This window comes from Amblyomma maculatum, chromosome 1 (assembly GCF_055883805.1).
Source record: "Amblyomma maculatum isolate TAMU_Amacu chromosome 1, ASM5588380v1, whole genome shotgun sequence".
Classification (NCBI taxonomy): Eukaryota; Metazoa; Arthropoda; class Arachnida; order Ixodida; family Ixodidae; genus Amblyomma; species Amblyomma maculatum.
In genome coordinates, this window is record NC_139344.1 from 299161899 (window position 1) to 299179700 (window position 17802).

A 17802-nucleotide genomic window follows, 5' to 3' on the forward strand; every position below is an offset into this window, starting at 1 on the left:
TGAAATTCGCGGCAGAGAGGTCGTCGTTTGGCGGTGTTGCATGGAACTATTTCCTTAAACCGTGACGTCACGGGTGAGTTGACAGGCAAGGCTTGCTAGAAGCTGCCATTCGCTGCGGCCACTGCAGCCATGACGTCACGGACACACTTCCGGTAGCTGCAAAAGTCGTCTGCTTATGTGCTGCTCGAACTATGTGCAGGCTGTTGTTACACAGCTCGCCGCCTTTATCGGTTAGGCGGCCATTGCCCATCAAGTACAACAACCGAAGCGACGCAATGATCGGCGGAACGAAGGTACATTTACAAATATCTTATTTATATAACGTGGTTTCAGGAGTACCGCAGTGTCGTCCGACGAGACGTCAACAGCATGGTCAAGCACCGCACGATGGCAGCACCTCCTCGACCGCCGTAAACACTGCACCTGTAGCCCCTCCTCCCGCATACCGTACGCGAACGACACGGCGGATCGTTAGCACCGATGTCCGAAATAAAGCGCGCTAAAATTTGTTGGCGTCCGGAATACTGAGCCAAATATCAAGTATGAAGCCCTCGTGAGGATCGCTGACCAGCAGCAAATTGCTGGTAAGAGCGATAGCCATGATACAAGCAAGTTTCTGCTCAAGCCAGCTGCCGCTAGGGCATTTCGGCTCATCCGATCTGATCGTACTAGCTCTGCGGTCGCCAGAGTTAATCCTATAATTATTTTACTATGGCAGGATAGGATTCACAATAAGGCAGTTTCATAAGTAGACGATTTAAGACAGCGTTGATCAGTTCCAAAGCGCCGACCGCCGCGGCTTCGAAGCGAAACAATTTAGGCCTAGCGATGACTAGGGACGGTCAAGCACGGCGCCGCCATTTGCAGCGCTCGCGCGCCCCACCCCCGCAGTAATTGTGCAATGTACCTCAGCCTGCTAGCCTGCTTGCGGCATCCCGTGCTGCAAGCGTTGCAAACTCGTGTACTTTCATAGCTATGGCCGCGCATTTTTTGACGTCAGCAACAAGCCGTTCAAAAGATACTCCAGGCAAGACAAGGATTCAGTACGCAGTCGCTGTGCTGTCGGCCATAATCGAAGACGTCGGGCAGCACCATATTCTATACATCGATCTTTAAATGTGATACAGTGGGCAAATGAATAACTTTGTGAAGCAGACCCGCTCGTACGTTTCCCGCACTCGGGCGCCGACGAGTAGCCTCCGTCAACAGACTCCGCCATAACCTCGGTTAAAAATGCGAACAGAGGTCGCCAAGCTTGGTTTGCGATAACCGCGGTTAGTGGTGTAACCATGGTTTGGTCCGCCGTGTAACATGGGCTAACGTTACACTAACCGTCGCTGCGCGAACTGGCGACCTCCCCAGGCGTGTGCGAGCGAGGACGGGTTGACGCGAGTACGCCAGCGTGCGAGCGCACGGCAACCGGAAGTTCGTCGAAGTGACGTATTTCTGGGCAGAGCTTTGAACTTGCTTGTATTCTTTATTTTTCTTTTATGGCTCCCTTTTGCGTACGAGTTGAGAGGGAAAATTGGAAGGGTCATTTTTAATCGCCGATATCTCCAGTGTTAAACAGGTTTGGGGTGCAACCTGAACCGGTGATACTGTACTGAAGGATGGGCATGTACTGTGTTATCGAGGTTTACCAGAGAGGCGACAACTAGGAGTAGGTTTCCTTGTCAATAAGTATACAGCGGGTAATATAGATGAATTCTATAGTATTAATGAGAGGGTTGCAGGCATTGTAATTAGGCTTAACAAGCGGTATAAACTGAAGGTTGTACAGGCCTATGCACCTACATGTAGTTATGATGACCAGGCAGTTGAAAGCTTCTATGAAGATGTAGAATCGGCAATGCAAAAAGTAAAGATGCAGTATACTGTACTAATGGGCGACTTCAATGCCAAGGTAGGGAAAAAACAGGCAGGAGACAAGGCAGTAGGTGACTATGGCATTGGTTCTAGGAATAGCAGGGGGGAGTTACTAGTTGAGTTTGCAGAGTGCAATAACTTACGAATCATGAATACCTTGAATCAGGCTGATGATGATGATGATCTCTAGTGTTGCAGAAGCTAGATCGAAACTTTTTGCGGGAGAACGATGGGTGGTTCAATATCTATCAGTGTTATGGCTCTTGGTGACCCATTTCAGTGGACATTTAAATACTACGCCCGTATTCACAAACACGCCTCGATGCTCCACCTCCACTCCGTGGAGAAAAAAAACCGCTCCTCCACTCCAGGCCGAACCGGAATCATGAACGGCCCTCAGTGTTTCCTCCCAACAAGGTCTCCTTAAGAATAAATGCGTATGGGGAAGAGATTAAGTCAAAATTTTGTCCCAAAAACTGCATGCTGAAGTGTGTCACACACTCAGTTTTTCATGCCAAGTCTTCTAAACAACTTTTACAAAAAACCTCGACGTTAACAGCATAGTTAAGCAACTTTTGCTAGCAACCTCGACGTTTTACAGCGTAGTATATTACTCGTTTTGCAGGCTGAATGACAAAGGTGGCTGTGAAAAATGGCCAAAAATCCTTTTGCACCTGGCAACAGTCGCCGTTGATAACATAAAGCTTACGTACAACATGGCGTAGGCTTCAAGAAATGGTGCGAAATTACAGTTTACTTGTTTGGTGTGCAATTTACTACTCGCCCTTTGCCTCTTTGCTTTTTGTTTTCATTATTGCCAGGCTCTGACTGACAACAAAATACATTGCAGAAAAAAAAGAAAGCCGCGAACTCCTACAACCACGGCTCTGGCACTCAGAAGGCTCGGGGGCGATTGGTGAAAGCATGCGTGCTGCTTCGCAGCGCGTTGCAGCTCATGCACACCGATTTTAACCCTCCAGACACAAATGCCAATTGCGCTTTCAAAACAAGTTAGGAGCCCTAATTGAAAACCTGCTTGAAAAGTCATGCCATTCACCGACCGCGAATATCCCTCCGTAGGACGAGCACACCAATGCGCTCCTTCGACAACGCCGCGCGTCCAAAGACGTACTACGTACCCTCGTGCGATGGGCAAGCCATTGATGCATGGGGTGCAGCACAGATGTCCGCACAGCCTCACCGCTCCTCCCCACCAACCAGCTTACAGCATGCAACCCGCTGTTCCCCATAGATTAGCCGCAGTCTTCAGAAGCCACCGCACAGGGCGAGCCACGAAAGGCATTCGCCACCGCTGCCACTAGAGTCCAGGCAAACTCACCATTAACTGTCAAATGCCTGAACTGTGCACTCGGTAGGCTCCGAAATGTAGTTCACTTATCCGGTGAGGACTTGAAACGTGCCCGCGAATGCGATGATCAACTACAACACCGGTGTCGGCGGATGATCACTGTTATCCTTGCTCGGCGTGAACGCCAGGAAGCTAGCCACGGCTGCACCCGTAAAATGAATAACGTGCCAGAAGCCCCAAGTCGCTGTCTCTCTCAGCCGAAAAAGGTTCGGTGCATCCGTGTTGTATCCACTTTCGTTAAAAGTTTGGTATTCTGGTAGAACAAAGTCCACACAGCGAGCAAACCATGCGATGTCCACCATGTTTACAAGTGGAGTGGCGGTCGAGGAGCGGCCAAGACAGCACCGTTGCAGACTCTAGATTCTCGAGAAAACTCAAGTTTTCTCTGCCTCTGGAGAAGCAATTTGAGTGGAGGTTGCTTTCTGAAACTAAAAACATGCCTCGAGAGTCACTTGAGTTTGAGTCGTGTTCATGAATACGCCGACTATGCTCCTCAAAGGATACACTGTACTGTGTTCGCGCTTGCTCAAATACCAGCATGACTCCGAATGAGTGTACTCCACGTTTCTGAAAAAAGAACACAGACTGTAGTGGCGCGCGATTTATTTCTTGCCCACATATCCACCTTCAGCTGTGGTTTACGTGCATCCACTTTCTCGAGCGGTTGTCGGTCGTTTAAGCTTTGGAACCTTTTGTTTTGGTTTCTTTTCATGCTCACCTCGTGCGGGGATTTAAGCCTTTCCCTTCATGTGCTGTTGTCGGTTGTTCAGATTCCTTTGTAATAATTTCCTTCTTACAGATCCTGTTTGCTATCACCCTTTTACCAACTTCCACGTGCTGATTGTTGTCTTTCAAGTTTCACCGATGGTCTTGGTTGGTTTTCATCTTTCATTCTACTTTCCCAGATTGTAGGGTCACATGTGCCATCTATCTTTAAAAGCCCTTGTATCTTCAATAAACTTTTTAGATGCCAGTGCCGCCCTATGTTGTCTCCTCCCTCAGTCCTATGCCTGCAGCGGTTTTATTTTCCTTATGCCTCGCTGATCACTTACAAAGTGCCGTCCACTGGCTTTGATGCTAAGCACTGTATGCCTAGCGCAGACGGCCAGAGAGCCATCGTCCGGCGAGCCCACGGGCAGCACCATTGCTGTAAGCTTGCAGTATCCGAGCTTATAGTCTACTTTCATGATGCGGCTGGGGCCAGACTTTAGCCTGACAACGAGTAGCATAGACGATGCGACGTACGGGCCTCGATGTAGCACGCCGCACCTTATACACGCTGATGCGCTGTCGGGTGATACGCAAAGATTGTACAAAGGCACCATCGGACGGCACTCTATGCACATTTTATGTGTTGCTTTCGAGACGCGTTTCAGTATACAGTGAGTACGTTGTTCGAACGAGCCAGCTCATGCAGCTTTCGTACTCGGGCGTCGCTCCTGAATCCCGCTTATAGGCGTCGCTATTGCCTGCGTTAAAAGCGCTAACAGGGATCAAAAAGCAGCTTGCGGTAACCGTAATTGGCAGCATGACCGCCATTTGGTCCGCTACATAGGCGTCGCGCAACTTTAGTGCCTAGAATAGCGTAACAGCGATTGATGCTGCTCGCGCACAGAACATTCAGCAGACGACGCAATGTCGTTTTATGTCATCACCGGTGGCCAGATCAGCAAGTTGTTTACGAGGAAATGAAAATACTAGTTTTAAAAATATCTGCTACTCCGATAGAGCTGAAACTTTGAGGTTCAGTTGCTTGGCACATCGGGAATAAGATGCAATAGACAGCGGTGTAACAGCTGAAACAGAATTTGCAGAAATTTTTGGTTAAGCAAAACCATAGTTTTGGAGCAGCTCACAGGAAAAAAAAAAAATTCTACTTTGGAGCCCGAATTCAAATTTTGGAGTCGTTAAACAGAGAAGAAACTTTACTTTCGACGCTAAAAAACTGAGGAGATGCAACATCGGACTGATGTTACATCTCCTGAATGAATATGATGCAAAGGAAATCTATCAGGGACTACGTATCAACAGCGCATGGCAGTCGAAACTAGATTTAACCAAGAGAACCCGATTCCCCCTCAGACGCTCATATGGTCCAATGCTTTGAGTAACTCGAAATAAGAAAAGTAATTTCGCGATCCATTTCAATTTAACCAACCTTTTGCTGAGAATGAAGGTGAAAATATCTATTTTTGGTCAATTTTGCACAAAACACTCAAGAATGTACTGACTGCGAGCCAACGGTAACATTGTGCAGCAACTACGCCCCACTTTTGCCAAACTGCGCGGTGCGAAACGAGACATATTGTTTTAATTCACGAGATTTCGTCAGCGGTAGAAAGCAAGCCCGTCGACCCGGTGTCGGCAGCGGTACCACCTGCCAACACCGTGACAAATTATGGTTGCCGTTACCTGCTGTGACAGTTTGCCAGAACACATGAAGGAAGAATGCATGAAAAATCCGGGCAAATGCTGCTTACAAACCGCAAGCAAGCAAAGATCAGAGACGTCTTTTCTGGGAAAGAAATTTAATCCGAAATTTAAATCGGAATTTGTTTTTCCACGCATGATCATCGCGCCACCAATATTAACACCGCGAGAGTCGTCTGCTAGTAGTAACATGTACCATCTTTGGAGCGCTACTGAACCTAGCTGAAGAGGGCAAATACGGGCTGGTTGGTACATGCTTAAGAATTGAGTAAAACAGCGCTAGGGGAGACGAAACACGTGAACGACAGACACATGCGCATGTGTCCGTCGTTCACATATTTCGTTTTCCATAACGCTGTTTTACTCGATTCTTAAACCTAGCTGACCTCGTGTACACGCATTATCAGGCGGCTTTAGCGTGTTTTTTTTTTCTTCTTTTTACCTCCATGATGCTCATAGTCACCATTTTGCGAGGTGTCTCCATGTCTCGTTGTCATTGTTCCTTCGTTCCGTCCGTGTTACTTGCTTTGTTCCACCGTCTACCGTGTTCTTGGGGCCGCATCGCGGTGGGGCCGTATGCAAGTTATACAGCTGCTTTTAAGCAGAAAGCCTTCGAGCATGAGCTACAGCATAGAAACCGCGCTGCTAGCAGGCACTTCGGCGTCGAGTTCTGCGTAGTACGCTACTGGAGACAGCGATTGTAGTGTCGAAACGGACTCGGATCAAATATCTGATCGAGAGTAGAACTGTATGGTCTGCTGTGAGCATTATACCACGAAACGCGGGGAGTGATGATGAGGCTGCGTGCGGTAAATAAAGTGCTTTAGCAATTTGTGCTTTTGGCAACCCTGTACTTTTATACAAGGGTAAGTTCTGCTTGAAAGTAATGTTATGGTTATATTTACAATAGCTGACCTAAGAATCCAGATCCGCACCTATTTAAGTTTGCTTTTAGCGCTCCAAAACATTTGCACGAAATTTTTCCCGCATAATTATCGCGCCCTTAACTTAGCATCAATTTTCCACGAAAAAAAATGCGAGCATTATGAGAGTAAATACAGTATATATTGTTTTGCATCGGCGCCACAGCAGACGACGCTTGGAAATTGGCAGTGCTGTAGTAAACGGGCTACTCGTAGAACTGCCTCCTGTAAACCACTTAGTCTCACAACGAAATGAACATATCACGGCGCCGCCTTAAGATGAACTAACGTATACATACAAGAAGCCCGAATGAGCCGCAAGAGCGCCGGTGACTGCCGCTACACAGCTGTGTAAAGAAACTTGCTTGTATCGCAGCTATCCTACCAGCATCTCGGTACGGGTCAGCGAGCCTCAATAAAAGTTCTGTACTGTGATAGTCAGCACTTCAGCCATCGACATGAACCTGTGCGTTGTGCGACGAAGACAAAGAAGAAGTACGCTGGGCTCGCCGTTGCAAGGTCCTGCTCTCACAGCTCTCCATCTGAGCGTCAATAAACGCCCTACTACAATTGGCGGAGGTGCCGGAAACGATCCCACCCAAACTGGAACTGCGAAGCCGTACACTACCCTCTACGACCACCATGCAAGACGAGTCCACTTCGACGCTGCCGGCCGTTCCACCCACGATCATGTGTGCTGGCGTCGTGCGCCAGCGTGACCCTTGCTTGTTCAGCGGCACGGCCGATCAAGATGTCGACGACTGGCTGTCATCGTACGAAAGAGTAAGCAGCTACAACAAATGGGATGACTCATACAAGCTCAGTAACGTCATATTCTATCTGACGGACGTGGCGAACCTCTGGTTTCGCAACCATGAGGCTGACCTGTCATCTTGGTCGACATTTAAAAAGAATTTCGCGGAAGTGTTCGGCCGCCCGGCAGTGCGTAAGCTTCGTGCCGAACAACGTTTACACGATCGTGTTCAGCGCGCTGATGAGACCTTTACAAGCTACATAGAAGACGTCGTTGATCTCTGCAAACGAGTCGACCCGGCCATGCCGGAAGCAAACAAAATCCGCTATATCCTCGAGGGCATTTCTGAGGACGCCTTCCAGATGCTGGTAGCGAAAGATCCCACCAGCGTTACTGAACTCGTGAAGCTTTGCCAGAGCTACGACGAGCTCCGCAAGCGGCGCGCTTCTAGGCGCCGCTCCAGTGTGTGCGACGAAGGCGTATCCGCATTAGCCCTGGGTGGTTCGCCAACTTCTGAAGGGAGCCAGCTGAATCAAAAGATCAAAGATTTTATTCGTGAAGAGGTCGCACGTCAGATCTCACTCCTTCCCCATTTTCAAGACTCGGGCCGCCTCGTTCCTGAACTGGCTCCATCTTTGGCCCCTGCTATACGCCGTGCCGTGCAAGAACACGTCGCTGATGTCTTGCCGTCCAACCCCGTGGTGCCGCCTGTGACGGCACCTCTCACGTATGCCCAAGTAAAGGCTAGGCCACCACCTTCGCCCACGTCTGGCTCCTATGTGCAGGCCCCTGCCTACCGTTCACCGCGTCATGCTGAGCCTTCGTTTCAAGCCCCACCCTCAAGGTTCCGCCCACATCCTATGAAACCTTGGCGTACTACGGACAACCTTCCGATTTGCTATGCCTGCAGTCGGCCAGGCCATGTTGCGCGCCTTTGTCGCCAGCGCCTCCAACCTTCACAGCCTGACATTCGACTTTACCCGTACGATACCGACTCACGCTCGCAAGTGATTCCGCCCGGTTCTCAATTTGTCCCACAAGATCGCCAAACCTATACCGCTCGTCGATCACATTCTCCTCGGCGCCGATCGCTTTCTCCAATGCTGCGACGTTCTACCAACACCATTGAGGGAAACTAACAGTCGCAGTTCCGGGGGCAAGAACTGCGCTTGTTTCGAATTCCTCAAGTCCTCCATGTCGTCCCGCTAATGTTATCAAAGTTTCTGTAGAAGGCGCCACAGTTCTCGCTCTCGTCGATACCGGTGCAGCCGTCTCCGTCATCAGTGAAGCGCTCTGCCGTCGAATTCGCAAAGTGACCACTCCGATTTCCGACTTTTCGCTCCGCACCGCCTCATCACAGCACATTCACCCCTCCGCATCTTGCACAGCCCGTGTGCTCATTCGACGTCTTGTACCTCATCGAGTTTATTGTTCTGCCGAACTGCTCGCATGATATCATCCTCGGATACGATTTTCTATCGACTCATCAAGCCGTTATTGACTGTGCTCGTGCGCAAATTGCCTTCGCCCCCCTCTGTGATGTCCCCTTCTGTGATACCCCTCCCCGCACTGCAAAACTTCTCGTCGCCCATGACACCGACATTCCTCCGTTCTCTGCTGCCCTCGTACCACTGTCTTGTGAGTGGGTAACTCCTTTGACTGCGATGTTTACACCTTCCGAAGCCACCTCCCGTCATCCCTGCCTCCTTTTTCCGTTCGCAGTTCTCGAAATTCAAAACGGCAAGAGTGCACTTTACGCCTCGAACCCATTTTCTTGCCCAGCAGTCCTGCTCCGTGGCGAATGCATTGGACGTCTTGAAGAGCTTGATCCCAGTCATATCACCACTCTTGCTGACTCAACCCCCTCCGTCGACGTTAGTCTGTGCTCTTGCGATGTTGCGACCGCTTCGACGCCCTCCGACGTTTTCCAACATGCTATTGATGCTGATCTTCCACTTGCGCAACGTGATCAACTTGTCGCCCTCTTGCAGAACTTCGCTTCTTCATTCGACTTTCCTCAAACTGACTTGGGCCGCACGTCTGTCGTAGAGCACACCATCGACACCGGTAAAACTGCACCTTTGCGTCAGCGCCCCTATCGCGTGTCGGCTTCGGAGCGCCAAGTAATTGCTGATCATGTGGACGACATGCTCCGTCGAGGTGTCATTCGGCCATCCCACAGTCCCTGGGCGTCTCCAGTTGTGTTGGTACCTAAGAAAGATGGCTCCTTCCGGTTTTGTGTCGACTACCGCCGGCTCAACAAGATCACGCGCAAGGACGTCTATCCTCTGCCACGTATCGATGACGCACTAGACTGCTTGCAGGGCGCCGAGTTCTTCTCCTCGTTGGATTTACGATCTGGATACTGGCAGGTGCCAATGGCTGACGCTGACCGCTCTAAAACTGCCTTCATCACACCAGATGGATTATATGAATTCAACGTCATGCCCTTTGGGCTTTGCAACGCCCCGGCCACATTTGAACGCCTCATGGACACTGTGCTTCGTGGATTCAAGTGGCGAACCTGTCTTTGCTATCTCGATGATATCGTAGTCTTTTCTACCGATTTTCAATCCCACCTGCTCCGACTGAAGGACGTTCTCACTTGTCTCGCTACCGCCGGCCTCCAACTGAATCTGAAGAAGTGCCGCTTTGCTGCTCGCCGACTAACAATTCTAGGTCATGTCGTTTCTAAGGATGGCATTCTTCCCGATCCCACCAAACTTCGTGCAGTTGCCGAATTCCCACGCCCAAAATCACTGAAGCAGCTACGAAGTTTCATCGGCCTGTGCTCCTACTTTCGCCGCTTCATCTTAAATTTCGCCTCTATTATTGCTCCTCTCATCCAGCTCCTCTCCGGCAGCTCTGACCTCTGCGCATGGACACCTGCTTGTGATGACGCCTTCAACACTTTACGCCGTCTTTTAGTTTCGCCTCCCATCCTCCGCCACTTCGACCCGAATGCGCCAACTGAGATTCACACTGACGCTAGCGGTATTGGGATAGGCGCCGTTCTCACCCAACGCAAACCTGGTATCCGAGACTATGTGGTGGCGTACGCAAGCCGCACCTTGACCAAGGCAGAGTCCAATTATTCTGTTACGGAAAGAGAATGCTTGGCCATTATTTGGGCCATCGGAAAATTCCGTCCGTATGTCTATGGCCGACCATTTTATGTGGTCACTGATCATCACGCTCTGTGCTGGCTGGCGTCCCTCAAGGACCCGTCCGGCCGCCTTGCTCGCTGGGCTCTTCGCCTCCAAGAGTATGACATTCGTGTCATATATCGCTCAGGCCTCAAGCATACTGACGCAGACGCTCTTTCGCGCTCACCGCTGCCTCCCTCTTCGTTGTCTGATGAGATTTGCGCCTACGATTTGTCTTCGCTTGCCACTATCGACATGGCCACGGAACAGCGGCGCGACCCGTGGATATCTACACTTCTGGACTTTCTTTCAAGTCACTCTCCAGGTCGTTTGTCTCGGGCACTTGCTCGCCAAGCTCACCATTTTTCAATTCGTGACGGGCTGCTCTATCGCCGCAATTATCTTCACGACGGAAGGAAGTGGCTTTTAGTCATCCCCCGTCATCTCCGCGCCGAAATTTGTGCTGCTTTCCATACTGATCCCCAGTGCGCCCACGGCGGAGTGTTGAAAACCTACACGCGCTTGCGTCTACGCTTCTTCTGGCGTGGAATGTACCGCTTTGTCCGCCATTTTGTCCGCTCTTGCCAGTCTTGCCAACGCCGAAAAACTCCTCTCAAGTCCCCTGCTTCGTTGCAGCCGTTGCCATGTCCTGCCCGTCCGTTTGATCGTGTCGGCATAGATCTATACGGTCCCCTTCCTACAACTTCAGCTGGCAACCGCTGGATTATCGTGGCAGTGGATCATCTAACCCGCTACACTGAGACATCATCATTGCCCTCTGCTTCCGCACGCGACGTGGCTGCCTTTATTCTGAAAAACCTGGTTCTTCGCCATGGTGCCCCTCGCGAACTTCTCAGCGACCGCGGACGCGTTTTCTTATCAGACGCTCTTGAGGCTCTCCTGAAAGAATGCCGCATCATACACCGCACCGCTACCTCGTACCACCCTCAGACGAATGGACTGACAGAACGTTTTAACCGCACTCTCGGTGACATGCTGGCTATGTACGTGAACACCGACCATTCCAATTGGGACCAAGTTCTACCGTTTGTTACTTACGCATATAACACCGCGACACAGGCCACTACTGGATTCTCTCCTTTCTTTCTCCTTTACGGGCGCGAGCCGCCCTGTACTATGGACACACTTTTTCCCTACCGCCCTGACGTTTCCGAATCTTCCCCGCTATCCGATGCCGTCACGTACGCAGAAGAATGCCGTCAGCTCGCCCGCTCTCTCACAACAGAAAATCAGCGGCAACAAAAATACCTCCGTGATACCGGCGAAGCTTCGTCATATCTCCCGAACACACTGGTGTGGCTCTGGGTGCCCTCCACAACCCCTGGCCTTTCAAAGAAGTTTCTTGCTCGCTACCACGGGCCATATAGGGTCCTCCAGCAAACATCTGCAGTCAACTACGTGGTTGAGCCCGTCACGCCCTCTGCGGACTTGCGTCGCCGTGGTCGTGAAACAGTTCACGTGAACCGATTGAAGCCATTCTATGACCCCGCTGTGCTTTCCGCGCCATAAGTCGCCAGGATGGCTCCTTTTTTTACCCGGGGGGAAAATGTACTGTGATAGTCAGCACTTCAGCCATCGACATGAACCTGTGCGTTGTGCGACGAAGACAACGAAGAAGTACGCTGGGCTCGCCGTTGCAAGGTCCTGCTCTCACAGCTCTCCATCTGAGCGTCAATAAACGCCCTACTACAGTTCATTTTTGGCATTCCGTTATCCCTTGGCTTATTATTTGAGACAGCAACAAATTTGAGCACGCTTTCTTGACGCTAGAGCAAGGGATCGACAGACAGCTTGCAGAAGGCACGGCCGGCTCGGCATGTGGAGGCAGTGCTGCTTTAGAACGATGCCTGAGCGCACTGTTGCCACGCAAGCAGCACGGCACTCCAGACACTGCATTATAAATGACAATTGCAAATGCAGCTTCGTTCTACCGATCATGTATTTCATTTGCTGCACCCAATTGGTAGTTGTTGACGTAGACAAGAACAGCGGCGATCTGTGTAACAACAGTGCGCAGAGTGCGTTTTAAGTTCGGTATCCTCGATTAAGGGTAAAGAAGGTGAAGCCAGCCGTGCGACAACAATATTAACCTAATTAGGTGCAGAAACAAGAACAGCACCGGACTTCAGTTGTGCTGATTTAATTGGAATCTCAAGCGGCCGCAATCATTGCAAAGATTAGATTATCGTCATCGGCATGAAAATCGTCAGTACAAAACAAAGCTCATTCCAAAGGCAATATTTTTACCTCTTCATGGGAGACTACAAAGCACCATGTCGCCTTGACTACCGATGTTCGCACAACGGAAAGCCGTGCTGATAGCCACCAGTTGCTTCACACACTTACAAGAATGTTTGTTTTCTAGTGACACCAGGAAAACAATTTTCAAACATCGAACGACGTTTATTTTTGCAATTGAGCAAAAGAGGCTCACTAGTCGGAGAGCGCCAAAGCGCGCGGCGCACCAATCCGCAACACCTGCGTATCTGCTGGTTGACCTCATGGGATCTTTGAACACGCAGAACCTTCAGCACAGAACAATAGAACTGGAGAAAAGAAACGGCACCAGAAGCAGATTGCGCTGATCCGTCGATCACCAAAGCGCGGGCGGGATGGAGCGAAGCAAGCGTGAAAAATGCGCAGCCAACCGGCCGGCCTCCCAAGGTCAACGTCACATCCGCCTGTTCCTCAGTTTCGGCGCCCCGCCCCCGCCACTCCACGCAGCAACAAGGGCGTGACAGCAGCACGTTTTTCACAAGCAATTTGTTTTTCTTATCAACAAAATTTTCAAAAAATTAACACACAATTAACAAAACCCCTTCTTTCCAACCCCTGAATTTCAAGCAATTTGAAAACGGTTTCAGCTTCCCTCTAAGGGGAGACAATAGTCAAATAAAATTTTTGTTAGAGATCTTCTTCAATGATGTCGAAATTTGGGCTTGGTTCATACTTCCAATCTGTAGTGCATACAAGACGAGGGACTGAGAACGAGAGGACACACACAGCGCTAACTACCAACAACTTTATTTTGAAAACACGGCACCTCTATATATACACAATACATCGTCGTTTAAGTTGTTTTTTCAGCCCCAAAGAAGTTACACAGGATATGCAAATTGAACAGTCGAAAAGAAAACCTGCCAGTTGCATGTAAAAAGAAACATCAAGTGCCTTTTGTAGATTGTAAAGAACGAGTCATTTATCAGATTCCACTCTTGTGCGGACAACAGTATGTAGGCCAAACTGGTCGCTGCCTGAATGATCGCCTTCGTGAGCATAATCGCAATGTTAAAAATAAAGATGATAGGGATGGACAACTAGTAGCACATTGTAACACCTGCAAAGATTGTATGCCGCTCCTTGACAAGTGTTTTGTTGTCGGGAAAAGTAAAGATAGGCGCACCCGAGAAATAATCGAAGCGGAAAAGATAGCCAGATTAGGAAGTGCATATGCGAGTACCCCTCTGTTAATCTTTCAAAAAAAGAAATAGATTACCTTTGTTCCTGCTGATTCCGTGCATGACTTGTGAGATCACGACAATGTACTGTGTATATATAGAGGTGCCGTTTCTCCAAAATAAAGCTGTTGGTAGTTAGCGCTGCGTGTGTCCTCTCGTTCTCAGTCCCTCGTCTCGTGTGCGCTACAGATTGGAAGTAAAAATCTTGTTAATTTGACCCTGTTAATTCAGAAATTTAGATAATTTAGATAAGAGGCTCAGTTCCGCGGAAGTAGACATATCGGAAAGCTCGTTTTTGGATGCAACAGCAGCAGTGATAACTCGGAAGACGAATTCAGCTCTTCAGACTTTAGCACTGAGAATGAAACTACGTCAAGCCAACCTGGAACGTCAACAGCAGGGTGTCGAACCGGAATTTTTTCGGGATGCACAGGGGCGACCTCGTATATCACAGGAGTGACTGGCCGTAAAACACGGTACGGTCCTGCGTACCGTGGCAAGAGCTTCTCACACAGCCCAACTTTACGAGCGGGAGTCCAAAGCAAGACGAGAGAGCCCGGAGAGTAGTGGACATCCCGGTGGCGAGAATCATGGCGCCGTTTTTGAGAATTTTGGGAAGAGGCCAATCGGCGGCGAGCAATAACACGGGTGGCGTCAGCTCAGGAGATGGCGTCACGAACGTAGCAACTGGCGTTAGCGGAGGGAGGCAGTACGCTGCCAAAGGAAAGGGAGGGTCGTGGCCGTATAGGAGATAAAACGGTGAGTAGCCCATTGTGTCGTGACGAGAGGAATTGTACGCGAACGTTACAAACAGCAAAGTAATATCCCAGTCACGGTGATCATCCGAGACATACATTGACAGCATGTCCGTGAGCGTGCGGTTGAGGCGTTCGGTGAGACAGTTCGTTTGTGGATGGTAAGCGGTGGTAAAATAGTGCTTAATAGAGCAGTACCGAAGAATTTCGTCGACTACTCGAGCAAGAAAGCAACGGCCACGCTCAGTGAGCAGCTGGCGTGGAGCACCATGGAGCAGGATGACGTCGTGAAGAAGAAACGCAGCCACGTCAGTTGCACAGCTGGTGGGTATCGCTCGGGTGACAGCGTAGCGCGTAGTATAATCCGTGGCCACCGCAATCTGTTTATTCCCCGACGCAGAAAGTGGGAAAGGCCCGAGGAGGTTAAGGCCAACTCGGGAAAACGGGTCTACTGGGATGTCGAACGGCTACAGGGATCCAGCAGGCATAACCGAGGGCTTCTTCCGTCGCTGACACCGGTCACAAGAAGCCACGCAACGACGAACAGAGCGATAGAGGCCTGGCCAAAAGAAGCGGCGGCGGACACTATCGTACGCACGAGATACGCCAAGATGACCCGCTGTGGGTGCTTCGTGCAGCTGTTGAAGAACGGTGTACGCAGGTGTTGGGGACTACGAGCAGAAGCTCGGCGCCATCTGGTCACATATTCCGTCGGTATAAGGTGCCGTTGTAGCAAGGGTAGCATCAAGGAGATCAGTGCTGAGGCGATTGATAATGCTGCAAAGCTTGGAATCTAAGCGCTGCTCATGGCGATGTTTGAAAGGTGAGAGATGGCCAACACATATGTGTCATCGTCACACTCGCTCGCAGGTGGCGGATCTACCGGGTTGCGGGACAGGCAATCGGCGTCAGCGTGCAGTCGGCCAGACTTGTGGACGACAGAAAAAGTGTATTCCTGAAGGCAGAGGGCCCAACGCCCCAGGCGACCAGTAGGTTCCTTCAGCGTAGAAAGCCAGCATAAGGCATGGTGGTCGGTGATGACGGAGAACGGGCGGCCAAACAAGTAAGGGCGAAACTTTGTAATGGCCCACACGAGGGCTAAGCACACGCGTTCTGTGATTGAGTAATTTCGTTCAGCCGCGGAAAGGAGGCGACTGGCATAAGCAATGACGCGAGTGCGACCCATCTGCTGTTGGGCGAGTATGGCACCAATACCGTGACCACTGGCATCGGTGCGTACCTCCGTTGGTGCCGAAGGATTGAAGTGTGCCAGGAGGGGCGGGTTGGTGAGGGCTGCAATGAGCGCAGAAAAGGCTTGGGATTGTTCTTGGTCCCAGCAAAATGGAGCGTCGTTCTTCAAAAGATTGGTGAGTGGACGAGCCGTCTCCGCAAAGTTGGGTACAAACCGCCGAAAATAGGAGCAAAGCCCAAGAAAACTACGCACGTCACTGGCACAACGGGGTGTAGGAAATGCACTTACAGCACGTATTTTGTCTGGATCGGGTTGAACGGCACGGGCGTCGACCACGTGACCAAGCACCTTGAGTTCACGACGGCCGAAGCTACATTTCTTCGAGTTCAGTTGAAGGCCAGCTCTTCGGAAGACGCCAAGAATGGCATCAAGGCGATGGAGATGGCTCTCGAATGTAGAAGAAAAGACAATGACGTCATCAAGATAGCACTAGCACGTCGTCCATTTCAAGCCGCGCAGGAGAGAGTCCATCATGCGCTCGAATGTTGCGGGCGCATTACACAAGCCGAAAGGCCTCACCTTGAATTGATACAGGCCATCGGGAGTGATGAAGGCGGTCTTCTCTCGGTCCCGTTCGTCGACTGCGATCTGCCAATAACCGGAACAAAGATCAATGGAAGAGAAATAGCTGGCACCGTGCAAGCAGTCGAGGGCATCATCAATCCTGGGGAGCGGGTAAACGTCTTTCTTTGTAATTTTGTTGAGGTGTCGGTAATCAACGCAGAATCTTCAGGTATTGTCCTTTTTAACAAGCACGACAGGCGACGCCCAGGGACTGCTCAAAGGCTCTATGATATTTTTTTGCTAACATCTTGTCCACTTCATCTTGTATGACGCGTCGTTCAGAAATGGCGACTCGATAAGGTCTTCTGTGAATTGGGCGGGCGTCTCCGGAGTCGATACGATGTGTAACGAGGGACGTTTGTCCTAAGGGGCGGTCACCAAAATCGAAAATATCACTGTGCGAATTCAGAAGACTCATAAATACTGTAGCACGGTCAGGGCGCAAATTAGGTGCAACCATTCCTAATATGCGGGCCTCCGGAAGTGGGGACGGAGCAGGTCGTGTCGACACTTTAGCAGTAGGGTCAGGTAAAAGAGCGGCAACTGTGACGTCAGACAGTGGGGTCAGTTCGGCGAGAGTAATGCCTTCAGGAAGAACGTGCACAAAAAGGCCGAAGTTCAAGACTGGAATATAAGCGTTGTTATTTTTTACGTGCACGATGGTATGAGGGAGAGCGATTCTACGCTGCAGTGTCACGTCGGTTATGGGGCAAACAACGTAGTCGCCATCAGGAACGGAGGGGAAAGGCGACATGAGCACATACACTGCAGCTTCTGGTGGCAGACGAGTAAATGTAGAGGAGCGGAGACGGAGCGTTGATGTATCAGAGGCCTGTTTGTCAGGACAGAGTGGCAGGTCCAGATGAAGCAGTCCAGAAGAACAGTCAATGAGCGCGGAATGTGCAGTTAAAAAGTCGAGTCCTCATATAACGTCGTGAGGGCAACTGGTGAGGACTGTAAATAACACAGGGATATGGCGGTCGGCAATGGTAATTCTCGCAGTACACATACCAATCACAGTAGCAGTGTTGCCATCAGAAACACGAACGGTAGATGAGGAAGCGGGTGTGAGGACTTTGTTGAGGCGTTGACGGAGCGAGGAACTGAGGACGGAAATGTGGGCGCCAGTGTCAATAAGGGCAGAAACTGAGACTCCGTCCACAAAAATGTCAATGAGGTTACGTCTGGGTGCGAGGGTGAGTTCAGAGTTGACAGTCCGGGTCGGTAATGCAGCATCACTCTCAAGCGCTGCACTCGCTAGTTT

General features: G+C 50.4%; 1 protein-coding gene across 1 annotated transcript in view; it reads right to left on the reverse strand.

Moving 5' to 3' along the window:
- The window catches only part of SMC3 (structural maintenance of chromosomes 3), a 295374-nt gene that overhangs the window by 253522 nt on the left and 24050 nt on the right, over positions 1-17802 (reverse strand). The window lies entirely within an intron of this gene.